This window comes from Carya illinoinensis, chromosome 3 (assembly GCF_018687715.1).
Source record: "Carya illinoinensis cultivar Pawnee chromosome 3, C.illinoinensisPawnee_v1, whole genome shotgun sequence".
NCBI classification, from domain to species: domain Eukaryota; kingdom Viridiplantae; phylum Streptophyta; class Magnoliopsida; order Fagales; family Juglandaceae; genus Carya; species Carya illinoinensis.
The window spans coordinates 2179268-2199032 of record NC_056754.1 but is presented as its reverse complement, the minus strand read 5'-3'; the positions used below and the strand labels follow the sequence as shown (position 1 = coordinate 2199032).

Here is a 19765-nt window from a genome sequence, read left to right as displayed (position 1 = left end):
TAGAATACATGAGGCCACAACAACTGTGGAATATGTATTTTTCATGTTAATTCAAGTTTCAGAGCAAGTTCATGCTAAATCAAGTTTCAGATCAAATTCATGTCAAGTCAAGTTCAGTTCATGTTTCAATTTAAGTTATGTCAATTATGCTATGTTGTACGCTAAGTTATTCTTTAATTATTTGTGAATTTGATTATGCATTTATGCTTTTACTGTCATCCATGCATCATTAGTCTGTGTGGAAGTTTTTTGTTAACTTGCTGAGATTTGTAATCAAATCTCACTGTGGTAGTCCCAACTACCATTCCCCCCGAATGGTAGATCTTGTTACAGGACCTGAAAGAGGATCAGGAGCTGACCAACTAGACACAGTCGACTGAACGACGGTGCGTCGTTAATGTTAATATAGTAGTTAAATTACTACTTGTACGATGGAGTTGCATCTCCAGTACTATTGGATCATAACTATTTTGGAATAGTGTTGTGATCTTAGTTATTCAATGGATCTTTATGTATGAAGTATGTTTTAAGTATTGGGATATTTTCAGTTTGATGCATAGTATTGCTAAAGAAAAAAAAATTATCCGCTGCAAATATTGCATAATGTTATATGCATGTTAGGATTATTGCATCTTATATGTCATGAACGGGGGCAGGTAACCTTGTGTTGCATGTCTCGACGCTTCAAATGTCCGTCCGATCCCAAACGGAATTTAGGGACGTCACAGAGTACGCTGGGGAAAGAAAGTTAAAAGAAAAAAGGGCAGATGAGAGAGTAAGAAGCATAGAGTTGCTTCAATAAGGTAAAACAAACCATAAGATATATAAATCTCATATTTGTTGAAATTCTATTAACCGGTGTAAATTGGAGAAGGTCACCAGACCGGTTCAGAGCATTTCTCTATTAGTAAGTGTAGTAGTATGTGTGGCATGCTTTCTATTGGCTCTTTGTTTAAGTGGGTACAATCACTTTTAAGCTTTGTATATCAACAATATACCATTTCAGATGTTAGTTTGTCTAAAACTGTTATCACAAATTCCATTATAAAAATAAATTGTAAAAATAAATTCCATTATAAATTTCATAAAAAATAAATTATAATATTTGCAATTTTTAAATACATTTTATGTCATTATTAATATTGTAGTTTTATAGGTATATCATATTTAAATAAGAATTTGTCTAATAGTTTAGATGTTTAAATCTTATAGTTCAGATATTAAAAAACCCATTTACAAATCTAAAACAAAAAACAGAAGCCCAAACCAAAAAAAAATTCTCTCTTTTTCTTTTTTCTTTCTTTTTTTTTTGTTTTTTGTTTTTTTGTTTTGTTTTTTTGTTTTGTTTTTTTGTTTTGTTTTTTTGTTTTTTTTTTTGTTTTTGACCCTTTCTTTCTAATAAGGTGCTATGTGCAAAGGGGATATGTGCCTTGCACATAGCACCTTCACTAGTATATATATATTTATATATATATATATATGGCCATTATGTCCATGAATGCATAGTCATGCATGTCGGCTTTACTTTAAGACTTGGGTTCAACTAAAGTACTTAATAGTTTTAGTGATAATATCTAGATATCATATACGTTCTTCTTTTTTTTCACTGTATCATATATATAATTAGGTAAATGTGGATTCCTTGTATAAAGCAAGAAAGCTACAGAGAACTCTTGTTTTTGTTTAAAAAAAAAAAAAAAACGTAATGACTTGTCAATAATCCATTTATTTATTGGCCGTGTTGGGTCGATAGGTATTAATTAAAAATGTTTTTAAGAGATAGCCAACGATCGGTTCAAGCTCCCATAATTAATACAGTATTACGTACGCAATAGCTAGCCAAGAACTTTGCATTTGATTATCATTGAGATTATATTTTAGGAAAATGTGTAGATGAAGAAATAAATATTGAGTCAGCATGGCCATGGACAATTGTACCACCTCACGATCATGGCATATTTTTAATTTCTTCTAGTTTTTCCCAGTGTTTAAAAAAAAAAAAAAAAATCCGGAACATGGCTGGCATCTGATCAAGTCAATTGCTAGGTCTTCTTGCTTTCATTTTTTATTCATAGAAAATAAATATTCCATCTTTATCTACCAAACTAAAGGTAGCGGCCTTTAATTTGCTTTTTGATACCACTACTTGATGTTGGCCTGCTCGATCTGACCGTACATGCGTGTTATCAACTGAAGAAATTTCGAACCACATTCACACTAATTACACATGATGCACTTGAATGGTAGTCTATAAATAGGAGTGTAGATAGGAGGAAAATGGCCACTCAGCACAAACCATTAATCAGCAATCACCAAAATGAAGGCTATCATTCTTATTTGCATTCTCTTTGCTTCCCTGCTTATCTTATCTCCTGCAATTACAGCTCGCGAACTGGGTGAGAGTGGTGAGAGCACGTACACAATTTAGTCATCTTCTATATTCGTTAGTCATGTCTGCTTATTACAAGATTCAAAGATATTATTCTACATAGAAGTTGTTCATGACCTCAATTTTAAATATTATCTTCTTGCTTTTATATAATAACAGTTTTCATTTGGATTCTCACAATTCCTAGCTAATTTGTGACTAATTGTTTAAATAATTTTACAATTATATGTGTACCAATTGCTTAAACATCATGTCACGTGTTTTATATATGCATGTTCTACATGACATCATGATGTTAAATTCATTGTTGAGATTATATATATATATATATATATATATATTATAACACATACATGAATTAGAAGAGAGGGTTTTGAGTACCCTGGTCCGGTATTTAGAAGCTAGCACCAAAAATCAAGAAACTATATCATAATTTCTTGACTGCTAAATCAATGATCATCTCAAATAAACTCATTACGTATTAGATATATTGAAAAATTTTACTAGAAAATAGAGATGGCAGCTGTAGAATATATAATTTATCTGTTGATGCAATTAAGGATAACTAATAATTTTACATTGGCTATTAAATATAAAGACCGACCTAATTATGTAGTTATATTCATTTATTAGTTAGTGCAGGTTCTGGGAACCGACCTAGGGATCCCAACACTAAGGCGTCGGCTATATGCGGAAAGCCGGCTGACAATCCCGCGTATAGCAAATGCATAGCGAAGCAGAAACCAAAGCCCACCAAGTGCACTCGATACGATAGGGGCCACTGCAAGCCGGCCACCTAAAGGAACTTGAATATGTACTTGACCTGGCGTTTCTCATGAGAATTAGAACGTACGTACGCACGTACGGTAGTTGAGAATAAAAATAGAGTTTGGTTTGATATCATAAGAATAAAGCTGTTAGAGCTCTCTCCAGCTCTGCAGTGTGGAGATATGTAAAATCATGTTACTTATTTTGATATGATGTACGTGTGCCAATAATAAAAGAGCTGAGTAGTTGATTACTTGGGTTAGCTTGTTTTCTTACTATCTAATTAGTGGAATTCTAATAATAAATTTACTCTCTTGGAATTATATACGAACCTAGAGAGCGTGGTAAAAAACTTTTATTTATACAAATATATGGTGAAGGGAACCAATGAACAAACTGGATTCCGGCCAAAATGACGTGAAGTAGTCGTTGAACACAGTCGAACAACATAAGGAGTCTATGATATGATATAAAATGAAATGATCATACACATAATTATCAAAGGTTAGCAACAAAAAAAAAAAAAAGGTGAATGTTTGCTATTGAGAATTCAGATGAAAATTATAATTGTGCATGGTCCCCCTCCTCATTACTCTTGAAAAACACATACTTAACCAACTAGAAATTTTTTTATTATATTAAATTAAAACTTATCAATTCATAATACTATATATAATTATATAGTATGCAACCACTACCAAATCATTTTGAAATAGAGTGAGATCCACTATTAAAAAATTATTTTTTTATGAAAGTCTCATATTTACTCACTTGTTTCAAATGGAGTGCGAGTCGTTTGCACACTCTATTCTAACCACTTTTTCAAACATTAACTGGTTTTTATTAATTTATACTACTTGATTCAGTTTATTGAGATTTCATAAAAGTACAAAGATGTAATACCAAAACGAGGTGAGTAGCCTAAGTAAATGTCTCCATAAAATTAAAAGTAAAAAGACTAATGAAGTTAAAGGTGTTAGGTTTGTAAAGCATGGTTAATTATTATGGCGGCCCGATTTGATGACTCAATCTGACAATGATTCATCACGATTTTTTGGTGGAGTTTGAATGAGACTTAGGTCATAAAGTGCAGGCTTGAGACTCAAGCCAAAGCGAATATGGACATGTTGCGTGAACATCAAATAGAGAGTTCACTCAAGATTCGTTAGACACTTTGCTAGTAGCGAATAATGCTATAATTGAAAAATTAGAACTTTTACCATGTAACCATATGTATATGTTCATTATAAACAATATAACCATATGGGTATTGATGCATATATGCTATATCATTTTAGAGCATTTCACACTCTCATTTTTCATATTGTCAAAGCTGGAAAGTGGAGAGCGAAATCAGGAAAAACACCCCACCATCAATAAGTTTTACTCATTCTACATAATCACTAATATAACCTAATAAGCAGAAAAAATGGAGGTTTGTAATTGATGAGCACTAAACCCATCAAATTAAAGACCTTACTATTTAAGTTGGATTTATGACATATATCTCATATGGAAGCTTTGAAAAAAAAACCTAATATTATTACTATTTTCCTATACTAAAAATAGTAATTGATGGGTTAAACATTGAGGGATCATAGTTAAATGGCCTGATCATTCAGGTCTTTTATTTTTCTTTTGAACATGGCATCTCTAGTCAATTTCTAGGTCTTCTAATTGCGCGCTTTCCCTTTTTCCTCATGGAAAGTTTCATCTTATCTGCCAACTAGCTAATGGTAACTTTTTTGCTTTTTTATTTCAAAAAAAACTTTTTTGCTTTTTGATACGTACCATGCATGCACTCAATAATGTTGGCCCGTTCTGATTGCATGCACCCACTTGTATGCTATTCACACACGTCAGGGCCAACGCCAAACCCAGATCACTTGGTTGGACTGTAGCCAATGCATAGGAATGGAGCCCAAGCACAAGTGTACGTAAGCGACACACCCCTTTTGAGCACCGACGTTGCAGGCCAAGTTAAAGGAACTTTGAATATATAACTACTTTACCAACTGTATCATATATAAGGGAATGAAAGTATATAATTAATTAAAATAGTAAATTATATATAAGTTGTATGCTGGGATATTGCTTCTCCCGTGTGATCACGAGGAGAATCATGTACGCTAGCCTGAGAATAAACAGGTTTGGTTTAATATCATGGATTAATAATGGAGCTGGAGCTTATGTAGAATATGTATTTTGATATATATGATAATGTTGTATAAGTTGTGCCAATAATATTAATATATATTATAAAATTCTTGTATTAATCTTTCGAGCATATATATATATATATATATTTCAAAGTTACGTTTCTTCTGCCATGAAGATGAAATAAAAGCCCCATAAATGTGCCCTTTGATTTAAAATAAAAGAGTTATAAAGTTAAAAGTTCTGGTTTAGGTCCATGTTTTTCAGCAATATTGAGGATAAAATCGTTATGAAAGACGTTGTTTTATGTGTATATTTCAATGGAGGAGTTAAAGAATATTATTGCCAACAGTCGACACAATCTCATGGGATAATGATGTAATATATTTGATTATTTAATAGCTTTTCACACTCTCATCCTTCGTATCTCAGCAAAATTGAGGACAAAATCGTTATGAAAGACGTTTTATGTATATATTTCAATGGAGGAGTTAAAGATATCATTGCCAACAGTCGACACAAGCTCATGGGATAATGATGTAATATATTTGATTGTTTAAGAGCTTTTGATCACACTCTCATCCTTCGTATCTATAAATGTTGAAAGTGGAAAGCAAAATCACTAAAGACGACTCCCATTATTAACTTTTATTCATTCTACATAACTATAACCTAATGAGAAGAAGAATTAAGGTTTTGTAATTGATGATCACTAAACTAAACCCATCAAATTAAAGACCTTACTATTTAAGTTGGATTGACATCTTATGTGGAGGTTTTGAAAAAATAAAACTAATATTACTATTTTCGTATAATAAATTAAAATAGTAATTGATGGGTTAATTAAACAGCTAAGGAGAGTTAAACAACCTAATCATCATGGAATCTCTTTTATAACTACTTTTACAAAACATTAACTGGTTTTCATTAATTTATAATACTTGATTTGATTTATTGAGATTTCATAAAAATAAAAAGATGTAATATCAAAATGAGGTGAGTAGCCCCAATAAATGTCCCCATAATATTACAAATTAAAAGACTAATAAAGTTAAAGGTGTTGGGTTTGTGAAGGATGGTAATTATTGTGGTGGCCCGATTTGCTGACTCAATCCCACAATGATTCATCACAATTATTTGGTGGAGTTTCAATGGAGCTTGGGCCATGGAGTGTAGGCCTGGGGCTCAAGCCAAAGTAAATATGGACATGTTACTCAAGTGAACATCACACAAAGAGTTCACTTGAGACTTGTACGACATCTCGTTAATAATAAATAATTCGATAATTGAAAAATTAAAACTTTCGCCATATAACCATATATATATATGATTATTATAAACAAGATGACCATATAGGTATTGACGCATTTATACTTGGTTATTCTAGAGCGTTTCACACTCTCATCTTTCGTATTGTCAAAGCTGGAAAGTGAAGAGCAAAATCACGAAGAATAGTACCCTACTATCAATAACTTCTATTCATTCTACTCAATCACTAACTAATATCACCTAATAATCAGAAAAAAAAAAAAAAATGGAGGTTTGTAATTGATGAGCACTAAACCCATCAAATTAAAGACCTTACTATTTATGTTGGATTGACACATACCTCAAGTGGAAGCTTTGAAAAAAGAAACTAATATTATTACTATTTTCCTATACTAAAAATAGTAATTGATGGGTTAAACAGCGAGGGATCATACTTAAACGATCTGATCATCGTGGCATCTCTGGTTTTTTATTTTCATTTTTCTTTTGATTATGGTATCTCTAGTCAATTGCGAGGTCTTCTAATTGCTTTCCCCTTTTCCTCATGGAAAGTTTCATCTTATCTTCCAATATTTAAAGGCTTAACTTTTTTGCTTTTTGATACGTACCATGCATGCACTCAATGCTGGTACGTTCTGATCGTGCGTATATAATTAAATGAAGAAAATTCTATGCACCCACTTGCATGCTATTCACAGACGTCAGGGCCAACCACAAATCCAGATCACCTGAATGGACTATAGCCAATGTATGCGAACGAAACCCAAGCACGAGTGTAAGCGACAGACCTCTTTTGGTTTAATATCATGTAAATAAAATTGATTACTATTCTTAAAATTGACTACTACTCTTAAAACTGGTACAAGGACTCAATAATTCTTGATATCTATAAAATATATAATAAAAATAAAAAATAAAAGTAAACACGCGATTAGATATAAAGAAGCTCCGATCATGGGTCCCGTATTACGCAATAGGGATGAATTAGGAAGCCGAATAAAGTGGTGTCCCTTGCGATGAACAATAGCCATGAGTTTTCCATTTGATCATTAAGATATATTATTTTAGGAAAAAGTGTATGATACGGAATGAGATTGGCTCCATGCTTTCACATCTATTCTAACTACTTTGTCAAGCATTAACTTTTATTTAGTAGTTTATAGAACTTGATTTGGATTACTTTTTAATATATGATCGAGATTTCATAAAAGTAAAAGATGTAATAGAAGTCTCTTTAATATAAAATAAAAGATTAATTAACATTACAAAAAAATTAAATAGTTATTGTTACTTATTTCCTATAAAAATGATTATATCTTTTTAAAATGAGTCTGTTTTAGTATAATATAGTTATATTCGTAGGAAATAAGTAACAATAACTATCTAATTTTCTTATAGTATAAGTTAAAAGTTTTGATTTAAGTCAATATTTTTCAGCAAAATTGAGGATAAAATCGTTGTTTTATGTATATATTTCAATGGAGGAGTTAAAGATATTGTTGCCGAGAGTCGATACAAACTCCTAGGATGATGATGCACTATACTTGATTATTTTAAAGCTTTTCACACTCTCAGTATCTATAAACGTGGAAAGTGGAAGATCAACTGCTTCTATTGAGTTTGCTCGTCATTATTTGTAGATCATGTCAGTTTCTGCATTGCATTTGCTCTCAGTGGTGATCAGTACCACGACTTTAATAGATATGTACGGCAATAACATTCTGCTCTCGCACGCACGCACGCATAAAGCATGCCATGCCATGGCTTCTCTTCTTGTGCGAGATATCATATCATAGAGGCCAGGCCTCGAGAGGTACGTACTGAAGAAAGAGAAAAGGATTCTGTTCGACTTAGCCATGGCGTGATCATGTCATGCTTTATAAATAAGATCAAATGCATGCTTTTTTAAACTCCTTTAAAAATGATCGTTTTAATTGAAAAAGAAACAGTAAGTTAAAAAATATAGCACGACCTCACACTCGATTTAATTATCTCGACCTATTTATTTCTCAAAAAAAATTCAAAAAAATTAGTAGATCATCAATATCCGAAGCACCCGGATGTAAGGTATTATAATTTTTTAGGCCCGAGAATATGAGGCTGTACGTTGAAACTCATTAATTATAATGTAATTTATTTTTTGGTTCGGTTTCAACACAAGTAATTTGGATAATTAGCAACTTATTTTCTTTTTGTTTTAGAGCAAGCAAATTAGTCAAGCACAAGTCCACGTGACTTGGATGTACTTTGGCATGGCCTATAAATAGGAGTGTAGGATAAAGGGAGACCGCACGTACATTCTAAAGGAAAAAAAGAAAAAAGAAAAAGTAAACACGTGAATCGACTCGGATTATAAGCTTCCATCATGTAGTATTACGCAATAGGGATGACGAAAGCTAACTGAAGGCAGGCTCGATCGTTCATTTCAGTCTCTACAAATAAAAATGTGATTTATTTATAATTTGAATTTCATAATGATAATGTGCATGTAGCCCACCAGCTTTAACTTTTGTTTATTTAGTTTTATATGTTACATATATAGCAAGATAAGCATGTCGACCATTATGGTCTCCAAAAATTAAAGACATCAGTTGGGGCCAAGATAAGCATGCAGCCCATCAGCTTTTCCTTCTGTTTTTCTTTCTCTTTTTTTTTTTTATTTATTTATTTATTTTAAAAGGAGATGGATCACATGTTCAAGAATGACCTCCTTCTAATTTATTAAAAAAATCATAACTTATAACGAATAAATACCGTGATAACAGACATGACATGTGGAATTAACACATAAAAGCACTCTAATAAAAATGCAGCCCATGTATCTAAAAACAAACACCAAAAAAGAAAAACCCCGACCAAAACTCACAAACCACCCAAAGCAAAAACCCAAAGAAAAAAAAAAAAACTAAACAAACCATACTACAAAACGTACACTTTAAAACCGTAAAGAAGGGAGACCAATTTTATCAGGTCTAACCATTAATCTTCGTGCTGCCTGTAGTAATCTATCACCCTCTCTATATATTTTATTGGTACCAGTCTCACCATCCCAAGCAAGTGAATTAGCAACTTGGTTGCCTTCACGGAAAATATGAGAAATGGTGAAACTCATTCCATAGAGACCTTCAAGTAACTGCTCCAAATAGTCCCGCAAATACCACACGTTACATGCGTGTGGTCAACCAATGCACTAAAATAGCATAGTCACGTTCAATTTCATTCTTTGTACTGTACCCGGTAGGTAAGTGTGAAATCCTCATTCATCTAGAGGGCACTAAATAATAACATCAAGTTAATGAAAGTGTATACTTTTTTGTCACTAACAAGTCATATGAGTGGCAGTGAACATAGGACCATTTTATATCTGAGAGGGGACCATGCAACTCTACGGCATCCCTTGTGGTAAAATGCGCCATATAGTTTCAAAACTCCCATCGCTAATGCGTCAGTTTCCCAGATTTGATGTATTGTACCTTGAGAAACAAACACAAAACATAACCCATAGGTCTGGATACGAATATTTATAAGTGCGCGCAATCCAACTAAGCCAATCGATCAGACCAATGGACTGTGCGAGCACCAAGAGTACTCCATGCGGATCATCTAGTAAATCACGACAATCTCTGAATAACATGTCAATCTGATCTTGCTTGGTGAACATTCCTCTGCCGGCAGAGAAAAGAAAGGGACCCCAATTGCACCATCCACATTGAGCATGCACCTGGTCATAATTCTCTATATCTATAAAAGACGGATACACGACTCAATAATTCTCTATATTTATAAAATATTAAAAAGAAAAAAAAAAAAAAAAGCAAACATAAGATTAGACAAGATGAAGATTTGATCATGGGGTATTGCGCATTAATTAATTAATTAATTATATATAGAAAATTAAACTTTTGTGACTAATTTATTGGGTCACAAAAAACTATTTACAACCAATTTTAATGAGAAATAGTCCTTTTACTAAAATTAATTAGTTAATAGGTAATTTTCTGTAATAATAGCGATCATTTTTAAAAAGTTTAATATCTTATCTTTCAATTAAAGGTAACTTTTGCAGCTATCAAACTTTGCTTTTTGATGAATGATCATCATACCCCCTCAAACTTGGCCGGCCTGTTCTACGTGTATTATGGAATAATGAAAAGATCCCATGCCACCACCTTACTATTTACACGGGGCAAATTAGTCAAGTACAGGTCCACATGACTTGGAAGTACTTTGGAATAGCCTATAAATAGGAGTGTAGAGGAAATGAAGGCGACAATCCTATCTAGAAATGAAGACGATCGTTCTGATTTGCGTTCTGCTGGCCTCCCTTCTTTTCTCCTCCCCTTCGTTTATTGTGGCTCGCGAACTACTAGCTACTCCTCGGGATGGTGAGATCTACAACAAATTTCTAATCTTGTTTAATTTGCATTCATTAATTAGTCATTAATTAATTTTACATAACAAGTAGTAGTACTTGTTCATCATGATTCTACCCTTTAGATATTTTATGTCTACCTGCCCCCTGCTTAAACAAAATAAGAATATTTTTTAAATCATTTTACATTGTAAACTCCCTCTCTAAATATCAGGAGATAAAACGAAAGGATATAGAACAATCTCTTCACTGCTAATATTAATCTTCAAGACTCAGGATCTTGTTTAAAGTTGTAATGATGAGATGAAATAGTTTAGATTTGAAAAATCTGTTTGTTTATCCAAACATAAACCATTTCATCTCATTTCATCTTATTTCATCATTATAACTTTTCAAATCCTCATACACAATATAATAAATAATTCAATTTTTTTAAATCTCAAGACAAAACTAATTTAAAAAATTATATTATAACAATATTTTATTTAATTTTTAACAAAACATCTCATCTCATCTAAACTGTGTAACTAAATAGAAATATCTCAAAATATTTGGAAATAGTAATAAAATTGTTTGATTTAAGATGTTTTATTAGATTTTGAGAAAAAAGAAAAAAAAATTGAATATAAATATTATATATAAAGTTAATAAATTATTTGAATATAGTTTTTTACTATTATTTTTGTTTTGAAATTTAAAAAAAAAAAATTGTATTATTTTTTGTCTTTTGTTCAAAAGTCTGAAAAAATTTTAATGATTAGATGAAAAAATTAAAAAATTAAAATTAAGAAATATCTTGTATTTAAATAATATTTTAAAAAAATAATTAAAAATATCTAAAATATTTGAATTTCCCAATGCAACCTCAAACTGATCTCGGAAACTTTAGTACTATAAAATAATCATGGCAGTGAGACACCTAACTGGAAGAGACATCACGATCGAGCATGACAAATATGTTTACAAATGACAGAGTAAAAATATAAAGAGCTAATTAATCTAGTCTTCTATCGATGCAGGATCTACTGTTGGAACGGGGAAACCCAACAAGCCAAAAGTATCATGCGGAGATCATCCGGGTGATCCATATGGTAGATGCATAGGATCAACACCAAAGCCGCCCCACAAGTGTCAGCCAAAAGGCGTATATGGAGGCCGCGCTTGCAAGCCACCTCAAGGACCTTGAATCAGTAGTACTACTTAATTATTGTGGTGTGGTGAAAGTATGAATAAATAGTACTTATGTTATGCTTTGAGAATAAATAGGATTTCGTTGGACTTGACCATGATTAATATTGTAATGGAGCTCGTTCGATCGAGCTTCCTTCATGCAGTATGGAAATATATATGTAAAATATGCTGCATCTTGATATGCTGTACTAGTGTTTGCCAATAAATTAAAAAATGGAGCTGACCGAAATAGTTTTGGTCATCTTGTTGTCCTATATATCAAATATTTAATCAATTATGACGAGTAAGTATAGTATGCTGTATGGCAAAAGCTAAATTAATTGGACTAGGAGTCGGCCGATCCGATCTCCTCCGCACGTACAACGATGTATTATTAGCAGCAGTACAGCCCTCTAACGTCCCAAATCTGAGCCTAGTTCTGATATTTGGTAATTCGTTCAGAGGATATGAATGATATACAAAAAATATTATTTATTTATAAATTGGTGTGGGACTGTGGAAGACGCAAGGATTGAAAAATTGAAATAATGTTGGGAATCGGATACAGACCGATTCAATTACTCGGGCGATTCAATAAATTGAACTGAGTGATTCATGATAATTTTAAATAGACTGTTTTAATGTTGATAAAAATATTAAAACTCATATCTAATGTAATTCAAGCATTTAATACCATATATATAAAAGAGTATAAAATATCAATTTATTTACTAATTTCAATAAAAATATTATATTAGTCTAAACAGTTTCAATAAACATATAATTTATGTATTTAACATCAATTATTGACACTTTTTGCCTCGTATATAAAGGAGATAGAGACTATTAATTAGTTATAAGCACATGACAAATGTAGTAATATTTTATGTACAACCATAAATTTAATACAAAACACTCATTCATCTCCAAATATTTTTGTTTAACTAAAGAAAATAAAGAACTACATATTTTATCTGTCAATTTCTCTATCATTCTTATTGAATACAATGGAGAAAGCTCTCTATCATTGCTAATAAATATTGCTCAAGATAAACATCACATGATCTCGTTATATTACTAATCTAATTCAGCATGAAACCTATATATACCGGGTAATTCTAAATACAATCTAAATCTGAATTCTTGATTACTTGAGTGAGATTCTTTATTAACTTAAGTATCGGAGTGTTTGCAGGCATATCATGCCGACATTTTCTTATCTAGTGCAATTGAACTGTTACATTGAGATGGTGGGATACATCCTTAACAATGGCGTTGTCTATGGGATTTGGGTCCAGTTTCTCATTGCATACCAACATGGTTCTCACATGCCAACCATAACCCATTCCTTAGCAAACCGAGAGATGGATACGTTACCAACAGCCATGGAAGCACGACTAGTAGTGACTGAAGAAAAGCTGAAGAAGGCATTGGAATCCATGGAGACTCTGAAGAAGGAAAACGATGACTTGCGGCAAAAGAATGCAGAATCTAACGACACCACCGCACCTGGTCACAGTGAGTACGATGAGAGTGAAGCGCATTACAATGTAGAGTCGATTCTAGGAATGGCATAAAAGAGAAAGATGCACGACGAATTGAGAAGTCTAGCGGGAAAGTATGAAGAAATAGCGACAAAGATGGGGGGATCTTCTTTGATAGAATGCCTATTAAACCAAATTGATCTGTCATACAGTGAAAAGATTATGGCCATGCCACTCCCACCAAAGTTTAAGGTACCCCAAATATGGGTCCAAAGATCTAGATGCCATACTCAACACAAAACTGCCAAAAAATCTAAACGACACTTAACGGCTGACGGGAAGGATAGTCGCTCTAAGTAGATTCATAGCCAGATCGATGAACAAATGCCTCACTTTCTTCCAGGTACTATGCAAGATGCACCCCCGGAACGAAGAATGTGACGAGGCTTTCGAAAAATTGAAACAACACCTAGGCAGCCTACCACTCCTAAAGCAATCAGAGAAAGGCAACATGCTCTACGCATATCTAGTAGCCTCCCCACTTGCGGTGTCAGCTATCCTAGTGAAGGAGGAGGGGGTCACCCAGCTTCTTGTATATTATGTGAGTCGGGCTTTAAGAGGAGTGGAAATAAGGTATCCTCGAGTTAAGATGTTAGCTTTCACCTTGGTGATAGCGGCTAGAAAACACCGCCCGTATTTTCAGGCCCACACAGTAAGGGTGTTCACAGAGAGCCCATTAGTAAAGGCCCTAAAAAAACCTGACAACTCAGGAAGGTTGGTGGGGTGGTCGATCCAGCTAAGTGAATTCAATACATAATACATGCCAAGCAAAATGGTGAAAGGGCAAGCATTGGCAGATTTTGTGGTAGAATCCTCGGGTTTCCCCCAAGAAGATGCGGTAGCTCCAATAAGAAAACCATGGGTGCTCTCCAAAGATGGCTCATCCTGCCGAGCGGACGGAGACTTGGGAGTACATTTGATAAATCCCAATGGTTAGAAATGACACTACATAGCGATGTTAACATTCAAAGTAACTAACAATGGGACAGAATATGAAGTACTGGTGTCATGACTCTCTATAGCCGCCATGATAAGAGCAACTGAGGTAGAAGCAAAATCAAATTCGCAGGTAGTGGTCAATCAGGTGCTGGTCCTATACGTCACGAATGAGAAGAAGTTGAAAAAATACTTAGCGCAAGTTTGTGAGGCATGCAATCTTTTCTTATATTTCAATATATCTCAAATACCTCAGGCGGACAACGAAGTGGCGGACAAATTGGCACGTACGGCATCAGGAATGGAGGAAGCTCTTCTTCCATGGCAAGTTAAAAGGAGAATCGTCGAAGTCCCAACTACTGAAAAGAAGTGGGTGTCCTAGGCTCAAGTATTCTAGAGTGGGCGAGTGATGTGGTCGAATATTTAAATGTGGGAAAATTGCTCGAAGGAAAGGAAGATGGGAGAAGGATAAGGAGAAGGGCGGCAAGGTTCATGCTTATTGATGGAGTTCTTTATAAGCGAGGTTTTTCAACCCTGTTACTGCGATGTCTTTCACCACAAAAAGCGCAATATGTCTTAGTAGAAATATACGAAAGAATATGCGAACACCATTCTGGCGGAAAAGCCTTAGCCAGGAAAGCGGTAAAGGCGGGATACTATTAGCCCAATGCATTAAGGGATGCTCAAGAGTTCACTAAAAAATGCATCAAATGCTAGACATACGCACCAATACCTCACACTCCACCTGAAGAATTGACATCTGTAACAGCACCGTGGCCGTTTGCCCAAAGGGGCATGGATCTAGTTGGACCTTCCCTCAAGGGAGAGGCGGCGTGAAGTTCATGGTCATCGCAGTGGATTACTTTACAAAGTGGACAGACAAAGATGTGACAAGATTTTTGTGGAAGAATGTCATTTGCAGATACAGAATCTCGCAAAGGATAGTTACAAACAATGGATGCCAATTTGACTTAGACCACTACAAGAAGTGGTGTGCAAAACTAAAGATCAAGGTGAAATACTCCTTGCTAGGTCACTCGCAAGCGAATGGACAAGCTGAAGCGACGAATAAGGCATTACTCTCAATCCTTAAAAAAAGGGTCACAGAGAAGAACGGAGAATGGGCAGACAAGCTACCAGGGTTACTTTGGGTGTATAGAATATTGGTAAAGGCTCCAACAGGGGAATTCTCATTTATTCTGGCATACGGGTGCGATCATATTAGCAATAATGCATTGGATCCCATCAAAACTTTGCTGTTAAGTGTGCTTAGGCGATATTAGTACTAGGATGGGTGACCTTCTGGGAAGTCCTTCTGTTTCCCCCTCGTTCAAAAAAACTAACAATAAGATTTCACATCATAAAAAAATTCCATATGCCTTTGAGCGAAGGGAATTAGCGGGGTAGCTGGAGGTTAGTGCTTCCAACCCAATGGAGAAGGCTCTCTATCACACGGCCCAAACTGCAGGTCCCAGGCCCAGTAAGGATCTACATACCGCCTTGTATGGAAGGATAAGAATTTCATGCAAGTACATGGTTGTTTCGATTATTCAGAGATATTCTATGCTGATAAACATTGCGCAAGATAAACATCACACAAGTGTGATCTCATTATAGTGCTGATCTAATTCAATGGGAAACCTATATATACCAGATAATTCCAAAGACAGTCCAAATATGAATTCTTGATTACTTGAGTGAGACTCTTTACTGACTTAAGCATCGGAATGTTTGCAGGCATATCATGCTAAATTTTACTTATCTAGTGCATGTGAACGGTACATTTGAGGTGGCGAGACACGTCCTTAATAGTAATTTTATAATCTGACGTATTATATCGAGTCACATCAATTTGTAGATTTATTTTTATGTAATTCTGTTGTGGCTAAAATATTTCTTATAATTAATAAGAGTAATCAGTCATAAGAGATTCCAACGTGTATGAAATATTTAAAAAATGATCCTTCTACAACCACTGCTGTAGGTTTCTGGTGGGTTCTTCCGCTAGTATATTTTATCTATTTATTTTTTTTCTCTTGTACTTTTTTAATACCTTTAAATAATTTTTTTAAATAAAAGCTCATAATATCATTAAAAATTATTATTTTTAATTATTAAATAATAATTTAAATATATATATATATAAAATAAAAATAAAAAAATAAAAAGCCATCCAAATCCACCGTCGAACAACCAGCGGGACATGTAGCATCTCTCTTTAAAAAAAAAATAGGAAAGCAAACGCATGATTACGTACACACGAAGAAGCTGCCAAATAACGGCATGTCGACCGCTTGCGATTTGTGATGAACCTTCGTTTTCTTTGTTAAGATTTTCATCCACTTCTAGCTACTTCTGTACGTAGCCTGTGCATGCTGATCATAACCTTTTTTTTTTTAATAAATTTCTGAAAAGCATACTGATCATAACTTGGTTTTCGATCATAAAGTAGCTCGAGAATTTTTATTGAATTGGTCAAATATAAATTTAAATTTTAGGTGATATCAAATGAAATTACATTTATTTATTTCATTCAAATTCAATCTACACATTAGATTATGTATTTACTCTAAATATAATAAAAATATTATTAATTTAATAATTTTTTTAAAATTTATTTTTATCATATTTTGTTGTTCTGCCAATTAAATGTTAATAATAATTCTATTCTAATTAAATTAATATTAATATTTATCACATTTATTAAATATTAATATTAATTATATTCTAATTAAATTAATAATTAATATTCTAATTAATATTAACTAATTAATTTATTTTTATCACATTTTATATTTAATAATAATAAATCGCACCAAATTTCTTAATTATAAAAAATATCTACATATTTGATGCGAGGAGTGAGAAATGAATATTATAGTGTTTGGCTAAGTTATTGTACACCCACATATTCGGTAAGTTACTATAGTTAATGTCTAAATTTATACAGACATGCCTAATTCAATGTGGAGTGTTTTAAATATCTTATTAAATAAATTTGGTTAAAGTTGTCAAGTAATGAGAGTGCTCTTCCAATGCATGCCAAATTTTCCAAATAAATTTGTATCCATCGTATGTTCATTATAAAAAGAATAATGAGTATTTGTAATGACTTATTTACGATAAGAATAGACTTATTTTGACAAAAAATAATCATTTTAATAGAAAATAACTGGCAGCAAATTCAACAAACAATTTTCTTATAGTGGTTTAAAATCGGCGTGGCTCAATGGATGATCGGTCTCTATGCAGCTCAGTACTATTGATCTAATTTATAATTTGCTTTAATTTTCATGTAGCTAGTCCATGAATCATCCAGCATTGATTAACTTCAGCTCAAATTTTGCATAATCTCAAAACTAGCATATATATATATATATATATATAATATGGCCTTCATGCCTATGAATGCATGGTCGTGTCGGCTTTACTTTAAGACTCCGGGTCAACTAAACTTATAGTTAATTTTAGTGATAATATCTAGATATCATATACGTTCTTCTTTATTTTCACTGTATCCTATATATAATTAGGTAAGTGTGGATTCCTTCTCTAAAGCAAGAAAGCTGCAGAGAACCCCATTTTTTGTTTTTTGTTTTTTTTTTTAAAAGGGACGTAATGTCTTGTCAATAATCCATTTATTTCTTGGCCGGGTTGGCCGGGTCGATAGTTATTAATTAAAATGTTTTTAAGAGATAGCCAACGATCGGTTCAAGCTCCCTTAATTAATGCAGTATTACGCAATAGCCAGCCAAGAACTTCGCATTTGATGATCCTTGAGATTATAGTTTAGGAAAATGCGTACATGAAGAAATTAATGAGTCAGCATGGATAGTTGTACCACCTCACGATCATGGCATCTTTTTCATTTCTTCTTGTTTTTCCCAACGTTTTTTTTTTTTTTAAAAATCCCAAACATGGCTGGCGTCTGATCTACTCAATTGCTAGGTCTTCTTGCTTTCATCTTTTTTTCATAGAAAAGTAATATTCCATCTTTATCTACGAAATTAAAGGTAGCATTTTTGCTTTTTGATACCACTACTCGATGTTGGCCTGCTCGATCTGACTGTACGTACTTGCGTGTTATCAACTGAAGAGATTTCAAATCACATTCACACGCTAATTACACATGATGCACTTTAATGGTAGTCTATAAATAGAAGTGCAGGTAGGAGGAAAATGGCCACTCCGCACAAACTATTAATCAGCAATCAACAAAATGAAGACTATCATTCTTATTATCTGCATGCTCTTTACTTCCCTACTTATCTTATCTCCTTCAATTACAGTTCGCAAATTGGCTGAGAGTGGCGAGAGAACGTACACAATTTAGTCATCTTTTATATTCGTTAGTCATGTCTGCTTATTACAAAATTCAAAGATATTATTCTCCATCAGTCATGAGCCCAATTTTAAATAGCCTTCTTGCTTTTATATAATAACAGTTTTCATTCGGATTCTCACAATCCCTAATTTGTGACTAATTGTTTAAATAATTTTACAATTATATCATGTGTACCAAATGTTTGAACATCATGTCACGTGTTTTATATATGCATGTCCTACATGACATCATCATGTTAAATACAGTGTTGAGATTATATATATAAATATATATATATATATATATTATACATGAACTAGAAGAGAAGGGTTTGAGTACTCTGGTCCGATATTCAGAAGCTAGCACCAAAAATAAAGAAAATATATCATAATTTATTGACTGCTAAATCAATGATCATCTCAAATAAACTCATTACGTATTAGATATATTCAAAAATTTTACTAGAAAATAGAGACAGCAGCTCTAGAATACATAATTTTATCTATTGATGCAATTATTAGGTATAACTAATAATTTTACATTGGCTAATTATGTAGTTATATTCATTTATTACTTAATGCAGGTTCTGGTGGCCAAGCCGCGGATCCCAAGAGGGTTATAATTTCATGCGGACAGCCCGACAATCCCGCGCGTATAGCAAATGCATATATAGCGAATCAGAAACCGAAGCCCACCAAGTGTACTCCAGATGATTGGGACGAATGCATGCCACCTAAAGGAATTTGAATATGTAGTACTTAACAGGCTATTAGACTTGATATTCATAGCAGTAAAGTCTCATTCCTCCTTTAGAGAAAGGTGGGTGACTATCTCAC

General features: G+C 33.2%; 2 long non-coding RNA genes across 2 annotated transcripts; both read left to right on the top strand.

The window, feature by feature from the left end:
- Positions 1–2068: 2068 nt before the first annotated feature.
- Positions 2069–3410, top strand: LOC122305534. Its single transcript, XR_006241157.1, has 2 exons — positions 2069–2405; positions 3023–3410. It is a non-coding gene; the product is annotated as an uncharacterized LOC122305534 (long non-coding RNA).
- A 7296-nt stretch (positions 3411–10706) lies between these two features.
- Positions 10707–12402, top strand: LOC122305554. Its single transcript, XR_006241163.1, has 2 exons — positions 10707–10968; positions 11975–12402. It is a non-coding gene; the product is annotated as an uncharacterized LOC122305554 (long non-coding RNA).
- The last annotated feature ends 7363 nt before the right edge of the window (positions 12403–19765 follow it).